Source organism: Salvelinus alpinus, chromosome 22 (assembly GCF_045679555.1).
Source record: "Salvelinus alpinus chromosome 22, SLU_Salpinus.1, whole genome shotgun sequence".
NCBI classification, from domain to species: Eukaryota; Metazoa; Chordata; class Actinopteri; order Salmoniformes; family Salmonidae; genus Salvelinus; species Salvelinus alpinus.
In genome coordinates, this window is record NC_092107.1 from 27304901 (window position 1) to 27325346 (window position 20446).

Consider the following 20446-nt stretch of genomic DNA (forward strand, 5'->3'; position numbering starts at 1 on the left):
GCCACTTGTGCAAAGCACAAATGATTAGCAGTCCATTGCCTTAATCACTCAGCCACCTCGTCCTGCACTCCAGGGATGGCAGTTGCACCCTCCAACCAGTAGCCAAAGATCCGCCTGTCTCAGACTGTTAAAGGGCTCGTCCGCGATTTGAACCCGGGACCTCTCGCACCCAAAGCGAGAATATTACCCCTAGACCAACGAGCCATTTCGCCAAAGACATTTTTTTTGCTGTCGCCAGCAATGACGGTGAGGATATGGATTGACTTGTCGATGGTGCCAGGCCACAGTGAATCACGTGAGTTTTGTTGGTATACTTGTGAGCATAGCTGTCTTCCAAGCAGTTGACCAGGTTTCAGTTCAAATCCTCTGTAATTCATCTGCCGAGTCTTTCAGATTCAATTTTCATTTTCTGTAACAGCAAGAAACAAATGAAGAAGAGCTAAATGAAGATTTTGAAGTTGAAAAAGAAGACATCAAAACGAATTGGAGCTCATTGAATTTGAGCCGATTGACGCACCGGTATGTGAATAAATGATAAAATCCCCATTGGAATCCCCATAAATGTCTGTAGCTTCCGAACGGTTTGACCAACAAAATTGTTTGACCATTCTATGGAAAGGGGAGACTCTATCAAACACAATGCCGTTCTCAGTTTTGCTCTACGACCCCCACAAGTGTCACAGGACTCGTCTGAAGGTAACCAGTACCGGTTAAAATTACAGATTTTTAATCAAGGAAGAAATGAATAAAAGTTGTGCAATGTTGAAGCCACTTGTGCAAAGCACAAATGATTAGCAGTCCATTGCCTTAATCACTCAGCCACCTCGTCCTGCACTCCAGGGATGGCAGTTGCACCCTCCAACCAGTAGCCAAAGATCCGCCTGTCTCAGACTGTTAAAGGGCTCGTCCGCGATTTGAACCCGGGACCTCTCGCACCCAAAGCGAGAATATTACCCCTAGACCAACGAGCCATTTCATCAAAGACATTTTTTTTGCTGTCGCCAGCAATGACGGTGAGGATATGGATTGACTTGTCGATGGTGCCAGGCCACAGTGAATCACGTGAGTTTTGTTGGTATACTTGTGAGCATAGCTGTCTTCCAAGCAGTTGACCAGGTTTCAGTTCAAATCCTCTGTAATTCATCTGCCGAGTCTTTCAGATTCAATTTTCATTTTCTGTAACAGCAAGAAACAAATGAAGAAGAGCTAAATGAAGATTTTGAAGTTGAAAAAGAAGACATCAAAACGAATTGGAGCTCATTGAATTTGAGCCGATTGACGCACCGGTATGTGAATAAATGATAAAATCCCCATTGGAATCCCCATAAATGTCTGTAGCTTCCGAACGGTTTGACCAACAAAATTGTTTGACCATTCTATGGAAAGGGGAGACTCTAACAAACACAATGCCGTCCTCAGTTTTGCTCTACGACCCCCACAAGTGTCACAGGACTCGTCTGAAGGTAACCAGTACCGGTTAAAATTACAGATTTTTAATCAAGGAAGAAATGAATAAAAGTTGTGCAATGTTGAAGCCACTTGTGCAAAGCACAAATGATTAGCAGTCCATTGCCTTAATCACTCAGCCACCTCGTCCTGCACTCCAGGGATGGCAGTTGCACCCTCCAACCAGGAGTCAAAGATCCGCCTGTCTCAGACTGTTAAAGGGCTCGTCCGGGATTTGAACCCGGGACCTCTCGCACCCAAAGCGAGAATCATACCCCTAGACCAACGAGCCATTTCATGAAAGAATTTTTTTTGCTGCCGCCAGCAATGACGGTGAGGATATGGATTGACTTGTCGATGGTGCCAGGCCACAGTGAATCACGTGAGTTTTGTTGGTATACTTGTGAGCATAGCTGTCTTCCAAGCAGTTGACCAGGTTTCAGTTCAAATCCTCTGTAATTCATCTGCCGAGTCTTTCAGATTCAATTTTCATTTTCTGTAACAGCAAGAAACAAATGAAGAAGAGCTAAATGAAGATTTTGAAGTTGAAAAAGAAGACATCAAAACGAATTGGAGCTCATTGAATTTGAGCCGATTGACGCACCGGTATGTGAATAAATGATAAAATCCCCATTGGAATCCCCATAAATGTCTGTAGCTTCCGAACGGTTTGACCAACAAAATTGTTTGACCATTCTATGGAAAGGGGAGACTCTAACAAACACAATGCCGTTCTCAGTTTTGCTCTACGACCCCCACAAGTGTCACAGGACTCGTCTGAAGGTAACCAGTACCGGTTAAAATTACAGATTTTTAATCAAGGAAGAAATGAATAAAAGTTGTGCAATGTTGAAGCCACTTGTGCAAAGCACAAATGATTAGCAGTCCATTGCCTTAATCACTCAGCCACCTCGTCCTGCACTCCAGGGATGGCAGTTGCACCCTCCAACCAGTAGCCAAAGATCCGCCTGTCTCAGACTGTTAAAGGGCTCGTCCGCGATTTGAACCCGGGACCTCTCGCACCCAAAGCGAGAATATTACCCCTAGACCAACGAGCCATTTCATCAAAGACATTTTTTTTGCTGTCGCCAGCAATGACGGTGAGGATATGGATTGACTTGTCGATGGTGCCAGGCCACAGTGAATCACGTGAGTTTTGTTGGTATACTTGTGAGCATAGCTGTCTTCCAAGCAGTTGACCAGGTTTCAGTTCAAATCCTCTGTAATTCATCTGCCGAGTCTTTCAGATTCAATTTTCATTTTCTGTAACAGCAAGAAACAAATGAAGAAGAGCTAAATGAAGATTTTGAAGTTGAAAAAGAAGACATCAAAACGAATTGGAGCTCATTGAATTTGAGCCGATTGACGCACCGGTATGTGAATAAATGATAAAATCCCCATTGGAATCCCCATAAATGTCTGTAGCTTCCGAACGGTTTGACCAACAAAATTGTTTGACCATTCTATGGAAAGGGGAGACTCTAACAAACACAATGCCGTTCTCAGTTTTGCTCTACGACCCCCACAAGTGTCACAGGACTCGTCTGAAGGTAACCAGTACCGGTTAAAATTACAGATTTTTAATCAAGGAAGAAATGAATAAAAGTTGTGCAATGTTGAAGCCACTTGTGCAAAGCACAAATGATTAGCAGTCCATTGCCTTAATCACTCAGCCACCTCGTCCTGCACTCCAGGGATGGCAGTTGCACCCTCCAACCAGTAGCCAAAGATCCGCCTGTCTCAGACTGTTAAAGGGCTCGTCCGGGATTTGAACCAGGGACCTCTCGCACCCAAAGCGAGAACCATACCCCTAGACCAACGAGCCATTTCATGAAAGACATTTTTTTGCTGTCGCCAGCAATGACGGTGAGGATATGGATTGACTTGTCGATGGTGCCAGGCCACAGTGAATCACGTGAGTTTTGTTGGTATACTTGTGAGCATAGCTGTCTTCCAAGCAGTTGACCAGGTTTCAGTTCAAATCCTCTGTAATTCATCTGCCGAGTCTTTCAGATTCAATTTTCATTTTCTGTAACAGCAAGAAACAAATGAAGAAGAGCTAAATGAAGATTTTGAAGTTGAAAAAGAAGACATCAAAACGAATTGGAGCTCATTGAATTTGAGCCGATTGACGCACCGGTATGTGAATAAATGATAAAATCCCCATTGGAATCCCCATAAATGTCTGTAGCTTCCGAACGGTTTGACCAACAAAATTGTTTGACCATTCTATGGAAAGGGGAGACTCTAACAAACACAATGCCGTCCTCAGTTTTGCTCTACGACCCCCACAAGTGTCACAGGACTCGTCTGAAGGTAACCAGTACCGGTTAAAATTACAGATTTTTAATCAAGGAAGAAATGAATAAAAGTTGTGCAATGTTGAAGCCACTTGTGCAAAGCACAAATGATTAGCCGTCCATTGCCTTAATCACTCAGCCACCTCGTCCTGCACTCCAGGGATGGCAGTTGCACCCTCCAACCAGGAGTCAAAGATCCGCCTGTCTCAGACTGTTAAAGGGCTCGTCTGGGATTTGAACCCGGGACCTCTCGCACCCAAAGCGAGAATCATACCCCTAGACCAACACGCCATTTCATCAAAGACATTTTTTTGCTGTCGCCAGCAATGACGGTGAGGATATGGATTGACTTGTCGATGGTGCCAGGCCACAGTGAATCACGTGAGTTTTGTTGGTATACTTGTGAGCATAGCTGTCTTCCAAGCAGTTGACCAGGTTTCAGTTCAAATCCTCTGTAATTCATCTGCCGAGTCTTTCAGATTCAATTTTCATTTTCTGTAACAGCAAGAAACAAATGAAGAAGAGCTAAATGAAGATTTTGAAGTTGAAAAAGAAGACATCAAAACGAATTGGAGCTCATTGAATTTGAGCCGATTGACGCACCGGTATGTGAATAAATGATAAAATCCCCATTGGAATCCCCATAAATGTCTGTAGCTTCCGAACGGTTTGACCAACAAAATTGTTTGACCATTCTATGGAAAGGGGAGACTCTATCAAACACAATGCCGTTCTCAGTTTTGCTCTACGACCCCCACAAGTGTCACAGGACTCGTCTGAAGGTAACCAGTACCGGTTAAAATTACAGATTTTTAATCAAGGAAGAAATGAATAAAAGTTGTGCAATGTTGAAGCCACTTGTGCAAAGCACAAATGATTAGCAGTCCATTGCCTTAATCACTCAGCCACCTCGTCCTACACTCCAGGGATGGCAGTTGCACCCTCCAACCAGTAGCCAAAGATCCGCCTGTCTCAGACTGTTAAAGGGCTCGTCCGGGATTTGAACCAGGGACCTCTCGCACCCAAAGCGAGAACCATACCCCTAGACCAACGAGCCATTTCATGAAAGACATTTTTTTGCTGTCGCCAGCAATGACGGTGAGGATATGGATTGACTTGTCGATGGTGCCAGGCCACAGTGAATCACGTGAGTTTTGTTGGTATACTTGTGAGCATAGCTGTCTTCCAAGCAGTTGACCAGGTTTCAGTTCAAATCCTCTGTAATTCATCTGCCGAGTCTTTCAGATTCAATTTTCATTTTCTGTAACAGCAAGAAACAAATGAAGAAGAGCTAAATGAAGATTTTGAAGTTGAAAAAGAAGACATCAAAACGAATTGGAGCTCATTGAATTTGAGCCGATTGACGCACCGGTATGTGAATAAATGATAAAATCCCCATTGGAATCCCCATAAATGTCTGTAGCTTCCGAACGGTTTGACCAACAAAATTGTTTGACCATTCTATGGAAAGGGGAGACTCTAACAAACACAATGCCGTCCTCAGTTTTGCTCTACGACCCCCACAAGTGTCACAGGACTCGTCTGAAGGTAACCAGTACCGGTTAAAATTACAGATTTTTAATCAAGGAAGAAATGAATAAAAGTTGTGCAATGTTGAAGCCACTTGTGCAAAGCACAAATGATTAGCAGTCCATTGCCTTAATCACTCAGCCACCTCGTCCTGCACTCCAGGGATGGCAGTTGCACCCTCCAACCAGGAGTCAAAGATCCGCCTGTCTCAGACTGTTAAAGGGCTCGTCCGGGATTTGAACCCCGGACCTCTCGCACCCAAAGCGAGAATCATACCCCTAGACCAACGAGCCATTTCATCAAAGACATTTTTTTGCTGTCGCCAGCAATGACGGTGAGGATATGGATTGACTTGTCGATGGTGCCAGGCCACAGTGAATCACGTGAGTTTTGTTGGTATACTTGTGAGCATAGCTGTCTTCCAAGCAGTTGACCAGGTTTCAGTTCAAATCCTCTGTAATTCATCTGCCGAGTCTTTCAGATTCAATTTTCATTTTCTGTAACAGCAAGAAACAAATGAAGAAGAGCTAAATGAAGATTTTGAAGTTGAAAAAGAAGACATCAAAACGAATTGGAGCTCATTGAATTTGAGCCGATTGACGCACCGGTATGTGAATAAATGATAAAATCCCCATTGGAATCCCCATAAATGTCTGTAGCTTCCGAACGGTTTGACCAACAAAATTGTTTGACCATTCTATGGAAAGGGGAGACTCTATCAAACACAATGCCGTTCTCAGTTTTGCTCTACGACCCCCACAAGTGTCACAGGACTCGTCTGAAGGTAACCAGTACCGGTTAAAATTACAGATTTTTAATCAAGGAAGAAATGAATAAAATTTGTGCAATGTTGAAGCCACTTGTGCAAAGCACAAATGATTAGCAGTCCATTGCCTTAATCACTCAGCCACCTCGTCCTGCACTCCAGGGATGGCAGTTGCACCCTCCAACCAGTAGCCAAAGATCCGCCTGTCTCAGACTGTTAAAGGGCTCGTCCAGGATTTGAACCCGGGACCTCTCACACCCAAAGCGAGAATATTACCCGTAGACCAACGAGCCATTTCATGAAAGACATTTTTTTTGCTGTCGCCAGCAATGACGGTGAGGATATGGATTGACTTGTCGATGGTGCCAGGCCACAGTGAATCACGTGAGTTTTGTTGGTATACTTGTGAGCATAGCTGTCTTCCAAGCAGTTGACCAGGTTTCAGTTCAAATCCTCTGTAATTCATCTGCCGAGTCTTTCAGATTCAATTTTCATTTTCTGTAACAGCAAGAAACAAATGAAGAAGAGCTAAATGAAGATTTTGAAGTTGAAAAAGAAGACATCAAAACGAATTGGAGCTCATTGAATTTGAGCCGATTGACGCAGCCGGTATGTGAATAAATGATAAAATCCCCATTGGAATCCCCATAAATGTCTGTAGCTTCCGAACGGTTTGACCAACAAAATTGTTTGACCATTCTATGGAAAGGGGAGACTCTAACAAACACAATGCCGTTCTCAGTTTTGCTCTACGACCCCCACAAGTGTCACAGGACTCGTCTGAAGGTAACCAGTACCGGTTAAAATTACAGATTTTTAATCAAGGAAGAAATGAATAAAAGTTGTGCAATGTTGAAGCCACTTGTGCAAAGCACAAATGATTAGCAGTCCATTGCCTTAATCACTCAGCCACCTCGTCCTGCACTCCAGGGATGGCAGTTGCACCCTCCAACCAGGAGTCAAAGTTCCACCTGTCTCAGACTGTTAAAGGGCTCGTCCGGGATTTGAACCCGGGACCTCTCGCACCCAAAGCGAGAATCATAACCCTAGACCAACGAGCCATTTCATGAAAGTCATTTTTTTGCTGTCGCCAGCAATGACGGTGAGGATATGGATTGACTTGTCGATGGTGCCAGGCCACAGTGAATCACGTGAGTTTTGTTGGTATACTTGTGAGCATAGCTGTCTTCCAAGCAGTTGACCAGGTTTCAGTTCAAATCCTCTGTAATTCATCTGCCGAGTCTTTCAGATTCAATTTTCATTTTCTGTAACAGCAAGAAACAAATGAAGAAGAGCTAAATGAAGATTTTGAAGTTGAAAAAGAAGACATCAAAACGAATTGGAGCTCATTGAATTTGAGCCGATTGACGCACCGGTATGTGAATAAATGATAAAATCCCCATTGGAATCCCCATAAATGTCTGTAGCTTCCGAACGGTTTGACCAACAAAATTGTTTGACCATTCTATGGAAAGGGGAGACTCTAACAAACACAATGCCGTTCTCAGTTTTGCTCTACGACCCCCACAAGTGTCACAGGACTCGTCTGAAGGTAACCAGTACCGGTTAAAATTACAGATTTTTAATCAAGGAAGAAATGAATAAAAGTTGTGCAATGTTGAAGCCACTTGTGCAAAGCACAAATGATTAGCAATCCATTGCCTTAATCACTCAGCCACCTCGTCCTGCACTCCAGGGATGGCAGTTGCACCCTCCAACCAGTAGCCAAAGATCCGCCTGTCTCAGACTGTTAAAGGGCTCGTCCGGGATTTGAACCAGGGACCTCTCGCACCCAAAGCGAGAATCATACCCCTAGACCAACGAGCCATTTCATCAAAGACATTTTTTGCTGTCGCCAGCAATGACGGTGAGGATATGGATTGACTTGTCGATGGTGCCAGGCCACAGTGAATCACGTGAGTTTTGTTGGTATACTTGTGAGCATAGCTGTCTTCCAAGCAGTTGACCAGGTTTCAGTTCAAATCCTCTGTAATTCATCTGCCGAGTCTTTCAGATTCAATTTTCATTTTCTGTAACAGCAAGAAACAAATGAAGAAGAGCTAAATGAAGATTTTGAAGTTGAAAAAGAAGACATCAAAACGAATTGGAGCTCATTGAATTTGAGCCGATTGACGCACCGGTATGTGAATAAATGATAAAATCCCCATTGGAATCCCCATAAATGTCTGTAGCTTCCGAACGGTTTGACCAACAAAATTGTTTGACCATTCTATGGAAAGGGGAGACTCTAACAAACACAATGCCGTTCTCAGTTTTGCTCTACGACTCCCACAAGTGTCACAGGACTCGTCTGAAGGTAACCAGTACCGGTTAAAATTACAGATTTTTAATCAAGGAAGAAATGAATAAAAGTTGTGCAATGTTGAAGCCACTTGTGCAAAGCACAAATGATTAGCAATCCATTGCCTTAATCACTCAGCCACCTCGTCCTGCACTCCAGGGATGGCAGTTGCACCCTCCAACCAGTAGCCAAAGATCCGCCTGTCTCAGACTGTTAAAAGGCTCGTTCGGGATTTGAACCATGGACCTCTCGCACCCAAAGCGAGAACCATACCCCTAGACCAACGAGCCATTTCATCAAAGACATTTTTTTGCTGTCGCCAGCAATGACGGTGAGGATATGGATTGACTTGTCGATGGTGCCAGGCCACAGTGAATCACGTGAGTTTTGTTGGTATACTTGTGAGCATAGCTGTCTTCCAAGCAGTTGACCAGGTTTCAGTTCAAATCCTCTGTAATTCATCTGCCGAGTCTTTCAGATTCAATTTTCATTTTCTGTAACAGCAAGAAACAAATGAAGAAGAGCTAAATGAAGATTTTGAAGTTGAAAAAGAAGACATCAAAACGAATTGGAGCTCATTGAATTTGAGCCGATTGACGCACCGGTATGTGAATAAATGATAAAATCCCCATTGGAATCCCCATAAATGTCTGTAGCTTCCGAACGGTTTGACCAACAAAATTGTTTGACCATTCTATGGAAAGGGGAGACTCTATCAAACACAATGCCGTTCTCAGTTTTGCTCTACGACCCCCACAAGTGTCACAGGACTCGTCTGAAGGTAACCAGTACCGGTTAAAATTACAGATTTTTAATCAAGGAAGAAATGAATAAAATTTGTGCAATGTTGAAGCCACTTGTGCAAAGCACAAATGATTAGCAGTCCATTGCCTTAATCACTCAGCCACCTCGTCCTGCACTCCAGGGATGGCAGTTGCACCCTCCAACCAGTAGCCAAAGATCCGCCTGTCTCAGACTGTTAAAGGGCTCGTCCGGGATTTGAACCCGGGACCACTCACACCCAAAGCGAGAATATTACCCCTAGACCAACGAGCCATTTCATGAAAGGCATTTTTTTTGCTGTCGCCAGCAATGACGGTGAGGATATGGATTGACTTGTCGATGGTGCCAGGCCACAGTGAATCACGTGAGTTTTGTTGGTATACTTGTGAGCATAGCTGTCTTCCAAGCAGTTGACCAGGTTTCAGTTCAAATCCTCTGTAATTCATCTGCCGAGTCTTTCAGATTCAATTTTTATTTTCTGTAACAGCAAGAAACAAATGAAGAAGAGCTAAATGAAGATTTTGAAGTTGAAAGAGAAGACATCAAAACGAATTGGAGCTCATTGAATTTGAGCCGATTGACGCACCGGTATGTGAATAAATGATAAAATCCCCATTGGAATCCCCATAAATGTCTGTAGCTTCCGAACGGTTTGACCAACAAAATTGTTTGACCATTCTATGGAAAGGGGAGACTCTAACAAACACAATGCCGTTCTCAGTTTTGCTCTACGACCCCCACAAGTGTCACAGGACTCGTCTGAAGGTAACCAGTACCGGTTAAAATTACAGATTTTTAATCAAGGAAGAAATGAATAAAAGTTGTGCAATGTTGAAGCCACTTGTGCAAAGCACAAATGATTAGCAATCCATTGCCTTAATCACTCAGCCACCTCGTCCTGCACTCCAGGGATGGCAGTTGCACCCTCCAACCAGTAGCCAAAGATCCGCCTGTCTCAGACTGTTAAAAGGCTCGTTCGGGATTTGAACCATGGACCTCTCTCACCCAAAGCGAGAACCATACCCCTAGACCAACGAGCCATTTCATCAAAGACATTTTTTTGCTGTCGCCAGCAATGACGGTGAGGATATGGATTGACTTGTCGATGGTGCCAGGCCACAGTGAATCACGTGAGTTTTGTTGGTATACTTGTGAGCATAGCTGTCTTCCAAGCAGTTGACCAGGTTTCAGTTCAAATCCTCTGTAATTCATCTGCCGAGTCTTTCAGATTCAATTTTTATTTTCTGTAACAGCAAGAAACAAATGAAGAAGAGCTAAATGAAGATTTTGAAGTTGAAAGAGAAGACATCAAAACGAATTGGAGCTCATTGAATTTGAGCCGATTGACGCACCGGTATGTGAATAAATGATAAAATCCCCATTGGAATCCCCATAAATGTCTGTAGCTTCCGAACGGTTTGACCAACAAAATTGTTTGACCATTCTATGGAAAGGGGAGACTCTAACAAACACAATGCCGTTCTCAGTTTTGCTCTACGACCCCCACAAGTGTCACAGGACTCGTCTGAAGGTAACCAGTACCGGTTAAAATTACAGATTTTTAATCAAGGAAGAAATGAATAAAAGTTGTGCAATGTTGAAGCCACTTGTGCAAAGCACAAATGATTAGCAATCCATTGCCTTAATCACTCAGCCACCTCGTCCTGCACTCCAGGGATGGCAGTTGCACCCTCCAACCAGTAGCCAAAGATCCGCCTGTCTCAGACTGTTAAAGGGCTCGTTCGGGATTTGAACCATGGACCTCTCGCACCCAAAGCGAGAACCATACCCCTAGACCAACGAGCCATTTCATCAAAGACATTTTTTTGCTGTCGCCAGCAATGACGGTGAGGATATGGATTGACTTGTCGATGGTGCCAGGCCACAGTGAATCACGTGAGTTTTGTTGGTATACTTGTGAGCATAGCTGTCTTCCAAGCAGTTGACCAGGTTTCAGTTCAAATCCTCTGTAATTCATCTGCCGAGTCTTTCAGATTCAATTTTCATTTTCTGTAACAGCAAGAAACAAATGAAGAAGAGCTAAATGAAGATTTTGAAGTTGAAAAAGAAGACATCAAAACGAATTGGAGCTCATTGAATTTGAGCCGATTGACGCACCGGTATGTGAATAAATGATAAAATCCCCATTGGAATCCCCATAAATGTCTGTAGCTTCCGAACGGTTTGACCAACAAAATTGTTTGACCATTCTATGGAAAGGGGAGACTCTATCAAACACAATGCCGTTCTCAGTTTTGCTCTACGACCCCCACAAGTGTCACAGGACTCGTCTGAAGGTAACCAGTACCGGTTAAAATTACAGATTTTTAATCAAGGAAGAAATGAATAAAATTTGTGCAATGTTGAAGCCACTTGTGCAAAGCACAAATGATTAGCAGTCCATTGCCTTAATCACTCAGCCACCTCGTCCTGCACTCCAGGGATGGCAGTTGCACCCTCCAACCAGTAGCCAAAGATCCGCCTGTCTCAGACTGTTAAAGAGCTCGTCCGGGATTTGAACCCGGGACCACTCACACCCAAAGCGAGAATATTACCCCTAGACCAACGAGCCATTTCATGAAAGACATTTTTTTTGCTGTCGCCAGCAATGACGGTGAGGATATGGATTGACTTGTCGATGGTGCCAGGCCACAGTGAATCACGTGAGTTTTGTTGGTATACTTGTGAGCATAGCTGTCTTCCAAGCAGTTGACCAGGTTTCAGTTCAAATCCTCTGTAATTCATCTGCCGAGTCTTTCAGATTCAATTTTTATTTTCTGTAACAGCAAGAAACAAATGAAGAAGAGCTAAATGAAGATTTTGAAGTTGAAAGAGAAGACATCAAAACGAATTGGAGCTCATTGAATTTGAGCCGATTGACGCACCGGTATGTGAATAAATGATAAAATCCCCATTGGAATCCCCATAAATGTCTGTAGCTTCCGAACGGTTTGACCAACAAAATTGTTTGACCATTCTATGGAAAGGGGAGACTCTAACAAACACAATGCCGTTCTCAGTTTTGCTCTACGACCCCCACAAGTGTCACAGGACTCGTCTGAAGGTAACCAGTACCGGTTAAAATTACAGATTTTTAATCAAGGAAGAAATGAATAAAAGTTGTGCAATGTTGAAGCCACTTGTGCAAAGCACAAATGATTAGCAATCCATTGCCTTAATCACTCAGCCACCTCGTCCTGCACTCCAGGGATGGCAGTTGCACCCTCCAACCAGTAGCCAAAGATCCGCCTGTCTCAGACTGTTAAAAGGCTCGTTCGGGATTTGAACCATGGACCTCTCTCACCCAAAGCGAGAACCATACCCCTAGACCAACGAGCCATTTCATCAAAGACATTTTTTTGCTGTCGCCAGCAATGACGGTGAGGATATGGATTGACTTGTCGATGGTGCCAGGCCACAGTGAATCACGTGAGTTTTGTTGGTATACTTGTGAGCATAGCTGTCTTCCAAGCAGTTGACCAGGTTTCAGTTCAAATCCTCTGTAATTCATCTGCCGAGTCTTTCAGATTCAATTTTTATTTTCTGTAACAGCAAGAAACAAATGAAGAAGAGCTAAATGAAGATTTTGAAGTTGAAAGAGAAGACATCAAAACGAATTGGAGCTCATTGAATTTGAGCCGATTGACGCACCGGTATGTGAATAAATGATAAAATCCCCATTGGAATCCCCATAAATGTCTGTAGCTTCCGAACGGTTTGACCAACAAAATTGTTTGACCATTCTATGGAAAGGGGAGACTCTAACAAACACAATGCCGTTCTCAGTTTTGCTCTACGACCCCCACAAGTGTCACAGGACTCGTCTGAAGGTAACCAGTACCGGTTAAAATTACAGATTTTTAATCAAGGAAGAAATGAATAAAAGTTGTGCAATGTTGAAGCCACTTGTGCAAAGCACAAATGATTAGCAATCCATTGCCTTAATCACTCAGCCACCTCGTCCTGCACTCCAGGGATGGCAGTTGCACCCTCCAACCAGTAGCCAAAGATCCGCCTGTCTCAGACTGTTAAAGGGCTCGTTCGGGATTTGAACCATGGACCTCTCGCACCCAAAGCGAGAACCATACCCCTAGACCAACGAGCCATTTCATCAAAGACATTTTTTTGCTGTCGCCAGCAATGACGGTGAGGATATGGATTGACTTGTCGATGGTGCCAGGCCACAGTGAATCACGTGAGTTTTGTTGGTATACTTGTGAGCATAGCTGTCTTCCAAGCAGTTGACCAGGTTTCAGTTCAAATCCTCTGTAATTCATCTGCCGAGTCTTTCAGATTCAATTTTCATTTTCTGTAACAGCAAGAAACAAATGAAGAAGAGCTAAATGAAGATTTTGAAGTTGAAAAAGAAGACATCAAAACGAATTGGAGCTCATTGAATTTGAGCCGATTGACGCACCGGTATGTGAATAAATGATAAAATCCCCATTGGAATCCCCATAAATGTCTGTAGCTTCCGAACGGTTTGACCAACAAAATTGTTTGACCATTCTATGGAAAGGGGAGACTCTATCAAACACAATGCCGTTCTCAGTTTTGCTCTACGACCCCCACAAGTGTCACAGGACTCGTCTGAAGGTAACCAGTACCGGTTAAAATTACAGATTTTTAATCAAGGAAGAAATGAATAAAATTTGTGCAATGTTGAAGCCACTTGTGCAAAGCACAAATGATTAGCAGTCCATTGCCTTAATCACTCAGCCACCTCGTCCTGCACTCCAGGGATGGCAGTTGCACCCTCCAACCAGTAGCCAAAGATCCGCCTGTCTCAGACTGTTAAAGAGCTCGTCCGGGATTTGAACCCGGGACCACTCACACCCAAAGCGAGAATATTACCCCTAGACCAACGAGCCATTTCATGAAAGACATTTTTTTTGCTGTCGCCAGCAATGACGGTGAGGATATGGATTGACTTGTCGATGGTGCCAGGCCACAGTGAATCACGTGAGTTTTGTTGGTATACTTGTGAGCATAGCTGTCTTCCAAGCAGTTGACCAGGTTTCAGTTCAAATCCTCTGTAATTCATCTGCCGAGTCTTTCAGATTCAATTTTCATTTTCTGTAACAGCAAGAAACAAATGAAGAAGAGCTAAATGAAGATTTTGAAGTTGAAAGAGAAGACATCAAAACGAATTGGAGCTCATTGAATTTGAGCCGATTGACGCACCGGTATGTGAATAAATGATAAAATCCCCATTGGAATCCCCATAAATGTCTGTAGCTTCCGAACGGTTTGACCAACAAAATTGTTTGACCATTCTATGGAAAGGGGAGACTCTATCAAACACAATGCCGTTCTCAGTTTTGCTCTACGACCCCCACAAGTGTCACAGGACTCGTCTGAAGGTAACCAGTACCGGTTAAAATTACAGATTTTTAATCAAGGAAGAAATGAATAAAATTTGTGCAATGTTGAAGCCACTTGTGCAAAGCACAAATGATTAGCAGTCCATTGCCTTAATCACTCAGCCACCTCGTCCTGCACTCCAGGGATGGCAGTTGCACCCTCCAACCAGTAGCCAAAGATCCGCCTGTCTCAGACTGTTAAAGGGCTCGTCCGGGATTTGAACCCGGGACCACTCACACCCAAAGCGAGAATATTACCCCTAGACCAACGAGCCATTTCATGAAAGGCATTTTTTTTGCTGTCGCCAGCAATGACGGTGAGGATATGGATTGACTTGTCGATGGTGCCAGGCCACAGTGAATCACGTGAGTTTTGTTGGTATACTTGTGAGCATAGCTGTCTTCCAAGCAGTTGACCAGGTTTCAGTTCAAATCCTCTGTAATTCATCTGCCGAGTCTTTCAGATTCAATTTTTATTTTCTGTAACAGCAAGAAACAAATGAAGAAGAGCTAAATGAAGATTTTGAAGTTGAAAGAGAAGACATCAAAACGAATTGGAGCTCATTGAATTTGAGCCGATTGACGCACCGGTATGTGAATAAATGATAAAATCCCCATTGGAATCCCCATAAATGTCTGTAGCTTCCGAACGGTTTGACCAACAAAATTGTTTGACCATTCTATGGAAAGGGGAGACTCTAACAAACACAATGCCGTTCTCAGTTTTGCTCTACGACCCCCACAAGTGTCACAGGACTCGTCTGAAGGTAACCAGTACCGGTTAAAATTACAGATTTTTAATCAAGGAAGAAATGAATAAAAGTTGTGCAATGTTGAAGCCACTTGTGCAAAGCACAAATGATTAGCAATCCATTGCCTTAATCACTCAGCCACCTCGTCCTGCACTCCAGGGATGGCAGTTGCACCCTCCAACCAGTAGCCAAAGATCCGCCTGTCTCAGACTGTTAAAAGGCTCGTTCGGGATTTGAACCATGGACCTCTCTCACCCAAAGCGAGAACCATACCCCTAGACCAACGAGCCATTTCATCAAAGACATTTTTTTGCTGTCGCCAGCAATGACGGTGAGGATATGGATTGACTTGTCGATGGTGCCAGGCCACAGTGAATCACGTGAGTTTTGTTGGTATACTTGTGAGCATAGCTGTCTTCCAAGCAGTTGACCAGGTTTCAGTTCAAATCCTCTGTAATTCATCTGCCGAGTCTTTCAGATTCAATTTTTATTTTCTGTAACAGCAAGAAACAAATGAAGAAGAGCTAAATGAAGATTTTGAAGTTGAAAGAGAAGACATCAAAACGAATTGGAGCTCATTGAATTTGAGCCGATTGACGCACCGGTATGTGAATAAATGATAAAATCCCCATTGGAATCCCCATAAATGTCTGTAGCTTCCGAACGGTTTGACCAACAAAATTGTTTGACCATTCTATGGAAAGGGGAGACTCTAACAAACACAATGCCGTTCTCAGTTTTGCTCTACGACCCCCACAAGTGTCACAGGACTCGTCTGAAGGTAACCAGTACCGGTTAAAATTACAGATTTTTAATCAAGGAAGAAATGAATAAAAGTTGTGCAATGTTGAAGCCACTTGTGCAAAGCACAAATGATTAGCAATCCATTGCCTTAATCACTCAGCCACCTCGTCCTGCACTCCAGGGATGGCAGTTGCACCCTCCAACCAGTAGCCAAAGATCCGCCTGTCTCAGACTGTTAAAGGGCTCGTTCGGGATTTGAACCATGGACCTCTCGCACCCAAAGCGAGAACCATACCCCTAGACCAACGAGCCATTTCATCAAAGACATTTTTTTGCTGTCGCCAGCAATGACGGTGAGGATATGGATTGACTTGTCGATGGTGCCAGGCCACAGTGAATCACGTGAGTTTTGTTGGTATACTTGTGAGCATAGCTGTCTTCCAAGCAGTTGACCAGGTTTCAGTTCAAATCCTCTGTAATTCATCTGCCGAGTCTTTCAGATTCAATTTTCATTTTCTGTAACAGCAAGAAACAAATGAAGAAGAGCTAAATGAAGATTTTGAAGTTGAAAAAGAAGACATCAAAACGAATTGGAGCTCATTGAATTTGAGCCGATTGACGCACCGGTATGTGAATAAATGATAAAATCCCCATTGGAATCCCCATAAATGTCTGTAGCTTCCGAACGGTTTGACCAACAAAATTGTTTGACCATTCTATGGAAAGGGGAGACTCTATCAAACACAATGCCGTTCTCAGTTTTGCTCTACGACCCCCACAAGTGTCACAGGACTCGTCTGAAGGTAACCAGTACCGGTTAAAATTACAGATTTTTAATCAAGGAAGAAATGAATAAAATTTGTGCAATGTTGAAGCCACTTGTGCAAAGCACAAATGATTAGCAGTCCATTGCCTTAATCACTCAGCCACCTCGTCCTGCACTCCAGGGATGGCAGTTGCACCCTCCAACCAGTAGCCAAAGATCCGCCTGTCTCAGACTGTTAAAGAGCTCGTCCGGGATTTGAACCCGGGACCACTCACACCCAAAGCGAGAATATTACCCCTAGACCAACGAGCCATTTCATGAAAGACATTTTTTTTGCTGTCGCCAGCAATGACGGTGAGGATATGGATTGACTTGTCGATGGTGCCAGGCCACAGTGAATCACGTGAGTTTTGTTGGTATACTTGTGAGCATAGCTGTCTTCCAAGCAGTTGACCAGGTTTCAGTTCAAATCCTCTGTAATTCATCTGCCGAGTCTTTCAGATTCAATTTTCATTTTCTGTAACAGCAAGAAACAAATGAAGAAGAGCTAAATGAAGATTTTGAAGTTGAAAGAGAAGACATCAAAACGAATTGGAGCTCATTGAATTTGAGCCGATTGACGCACCGGTATGTGAATAAATGATAAAATCCCCATTGGAATCCCCATAAATGTCTGTAGCTTCCGAACGGTTTGACCAACAAAATTGTTTGACCATTCTATGGAAAGGGGAGACTCTATCAAACACAATGCCGTTCTCAGTTTTGCTCTACGACCCCCACAAGTGTCACAGGACTCGTCTGAAGGTAACCAGTACCGGTTAAAATTACAGATTTTTAATCAAGGAAGAAATGAATAAAATTTGTGCAATGTTGAAGCCACTTGTGCAAAGCACAAATGATTAGCAGTCCATTGCCTTAATCACTCAGCCACCTCGTCCTGCACTCCAGGGATGGCAGTTGCACCCTCCAACCAGTAGCCAAAGATCCGCGTGTCTCAGACTGTTAAAGGGCTCGTCCGGGATTTGAACCCGGGACCACTCACACCCAAAGCGAGAATATTACCCCTAGACCAACGAGCCATTTCATGAAAGATATTTTTTTTGCTGTCGCCAGCAATGACGGTGAGGATATGGATTGACTTGTCGATGGTGCCAGGCCACAGTGAATCACGTGAGTTTTGTTGGTATACTTGTGAGCATAGCTGTCTTCCAAGCAGTTGACCAGGTTTCAGTTCAAATCCTCTGTAATTCATCTGCCGAGTCTTTCAGATTCAATTTTTATTTTCTGTAACAGCAAGAAACAAATGAAGAAGAGCTAAATGAAGATTTTGAAGTTGAAAGAGAAGACATCAAAACGAATTGGAGCTCATTGAATTTGAGCCGATTGACGCACCGGTATGTGAATAAATGATAAAATCCCCATTGGAATCCCCATAAATGTCTGTAGCTTCCGAACGGTTTGACCAACAAAATTGTTTGACCATTCTATGGAAAGGGGAGACTCTAACAAACACAATGCCGTTCTCAGTTTTGCTCTACGACCCCCACAAGTGTCACAGGACTCGTCTGAAGGTAACCAGTACCGGTTAAAATTACAGATTTTTAATCAAGGAAGAAATGAATAAAAGTTGTGCAATGTTGAAGCCACTTGTGCAAAGCACAAATGATTAGCAATCCATTGCCTTAATCACTCAGCCACCTCGTCCTGCACTCCAGGGATGGCAGTTGCACCCTCCAACCAGTAGCCAAAGATCCGCCTGTCTCAGACTGTTAAAGGGCTCGTTCGGGATTTGAACCATGGACCTCTCGCAACCAAAGCGAGAACCATACCCCTAGACCAACGAGCCATTTCGTCAAAGACATTTTTTTGCTGTCGCCAGCAATGACGGTGAGGATATGGATTGACTTGTCGATGGTGCCAGGCCACAGTGAATCACGTGAGTTTTGTTGGTATACTTGTGAGCATAGCTGTCTTCCAAGCAGTTGACCAGGTTTCAGTTCAAATCCTCTGTAATTCATCTGCCGAGTCTTTCAGATTCAATTTTCATTTTCTGTAACAGCAAGAAACAAATGAAGAAGAGCTAAATGAAGATTTTGAAGTTGAAAAAGAAGACATCAAAACGAATTGGAGCTCATTGAATTTGAGCCGATTGACGCACCGGTATGTGAATAAATGATAAAATCCCCATTGGAATCCCCATAAATGTCTGTAGCTTCCGAACGGTTTGACCAACAAAATTGTTTGACCATTCTATGGAAAGGGGAGACTCTATCAAACACAATGCCGTTCTCAGTTTTGCTCTACGACCCCCACAAGTGTCACAGGACTCGTCTGAAGGTAACCAGTACCGGTTAAAATTACAGATTTTTAATCAAGGAAGAAATGAATAAAATTTGTGCAATGTTGAAGCCACTTGTGCAAAGCACAAATGATTAGCAGTCCATTGCCTTAATCACTCAGCCACCTCGTCCTGCACTCCAGGGATGGCAGTTGCACCCTCCAACCAGTAGCCAAAGATCCGCCTGTCTCAGACTGTTAAAGGGCTCGTCCGGGATTTGAACCCGGGACCACTCACACCCAAAGCGAGAATATTACCCCTAGACCAACGAGCCATTTCATGAAAGACATTTTTTTTTGCTGTCGCCAGCAATGACGGTGAGGATATGGATTGACTTGTCGATGGTGCCAGGCCACAGTGAATCACGTGAGTTTTGTTGGTATACTTGTGAGCATAGCTGTCTTCCAAGCAGTTGACCAGGTTTCAGTTCAAATCCTCTGTAATTCATCTGCCGAGTCTTTCAGATTCAATTTTCATTTTCTGTAACAGCAAGAAACAAATGAAGAAGAGCTAAATGAAGATTTTGAAGTTGAAAGAGAAGACATCAAAACGAATTGGAGCTCATTGAATTTGAGCCGATTGACGCACCGGTATGTGAATAAATGATAAAATCCCCATTGGAATCCCCATAAATGTCTGTAGCTTCCGAACGGTTTGACCAACAAAATTGTTTGACCATTCTATGGAAAGGGGAGACTCTATCAAACACAATGCCGTTCTCAGTTTTGCTCTACGACCCCCACAAGTGTCACAGGACTCGTCTGAAGGTAACCAGTACCGGTTAAAATTACAGATTTTTAATCAAGGAAGAAATGAATAAAATTTGTGCAATGTTGAAGCCACTTGTGCAAAGCACAAATGATTAGCAGTCCATTGCCTTAATCACTCAGCCACCTCGTCCTGCACTCCAGGGATGGCAGTTGCACCCTCCAACCAGTAGCCAAAGATCCGCCTGTCTCAGACTGTTAAAGGGCTCGTCCGGGATTTGAACCCGGGACCACTCACACCCAAAGCGAGAATATTACCCCTAGACCAACGAGCCATTTCATGAAAGACATTTTTTTTGCTGTCGCCAGCAATGACGGTGAGGATATGGATTGACTTGTCGATGGTGCCAGGCCACAGTGAATCACGTGAGTTTTGTTGGTATACTTGTGAGCATAGCTGTCTTCCAAGCAGTTGACCAGGTTTCAGTTCAAATCCTCTGTAATTCATCTGCCGAGTCTTTCAGATTCAATTTTTATTTTCTGTAACAGCAAGAAACAAATGAAGAAGAGCTAAATGAAGATTTTGAAGTTGAAAGAGAAGACATCAAAACGAATTGGAGCTCATTGAATTTGAGCCGATTGACGCACC

The 20446-nt window shown here is 43.5% G+C and overlaps 11 non-coding genes across 11 annotated transcripts; all 11 read right to left on the bottom strand.

The window, feature by feature from the left end:
- Positions 1-1666: 1666 nt before the first annotated feature.
- On the bottom strand, positions 1667-1738 carry trnap-ugg (transfer RNA proline (anticodon UGG)). Its single transcript has one exon. It is a non-coding gene; the product is annotated as a tRNA-Pro (tRNA).
- A 1461-nt stretch (positions 1739-3199) lies between these two features.
- trnap-ugg (transfer RNA proline (anticodon UGG)) lies at positions 3200-3271 on the bottom strand. Its single transcript has one exon. It is a non-coding gene; the product is annotated as a tRNA-Pro (tRNA).
- Positions 3272-4731: 1460 nt separating this feature from the next.
- trnap-ugg (transfer RNA proline (anticodon UGG)) lies at positions 4732-4803 on the bottom strand. The gene has a single exon. It is a non-coding gene; the product is annotated as a tRNA-Pro (tRNA).
- Positions 4804-5497: 694 nt separating this feature from the next.
- trnap-ugg (transfer RNA proline (anticodon UGG)) lies at positions 5498-5569 on the bottom strand. The gene has a single exon. It is a non-coding gene; the product is annotated as a tRNA-Pro (tRNA).
- Positions 5570-7031: 1462 nt separating this feature from the next.
- trnap-ugg (transfer RNA proline (anticodon UGG)) lies at positions 7032-7103 on the bottom strand. Its single transcript has one exon. It is a non-coding gene; the product is annotated as a tRNA-Pro (tRNA).
- A 694-nt stretch (positions 7104-7797) lies between these two features.
- On the bottom strand, positions 7798-7869 carry trnap-ugg (transfer RNA proline (anticodon UGG)). Its single transcript has one exon. It is a non-coding gene; the product is annotated as a tRNA-Pro (tRNA).
- A 1459-nt stretch (positions 7870-9328) lies between these two features.
- On the bottom strand, positions 9329-9400 carry trnap-ugg (transfer RNA proline (anticodon UGG)). Its single transcript has one exon. It is a non-coding gene; the product is annotated as a tRNA-Pro (tRNA).
- A 5293-nt stretch (positions 9401-14693) lies between these two features.
- Positions 14694-14765, bottom strand: trnap-ugg (transfer RNA proline (anticodon UGG)). The gene has a single exon. It is a non-coding gene; the product is annotated as a tRNA-Pro (tRNA).
- Positions 14766-17759: 2994 nt separating this feature from the next.
- Positions 17760-17831, bottom strand: trnap-ugg (transfer RNA proline (anticodon UGG)). The gene has a single exon. It is a non-coding gene; the product is annotated as a tRNA-Pro (tRNA).
- A 1461-nt stretch (positions 17832-19292) lies between these two features.
- On the bottom strand, positions 19293-19364 carry trnap-ugg (transfer RNA proline (anticodon UGG)). Its single transcript has one exon. It is a non-coding gene; the product is annotated as a tRNA-Pro (tRNA).
- A 696-nt stretch (positions 19365-20060) lies between these two features.
- On the bottom strand, positions 20061-20132 carry trnap-ugg (transfer RNA proline (anticodon UGG)). The gene has a single exon. It is a non-coding gene; the product is annotated as a tRNA-Pro (tRNA).
- Positions 20133-20446: the final 314 nt, after the last annotated feature.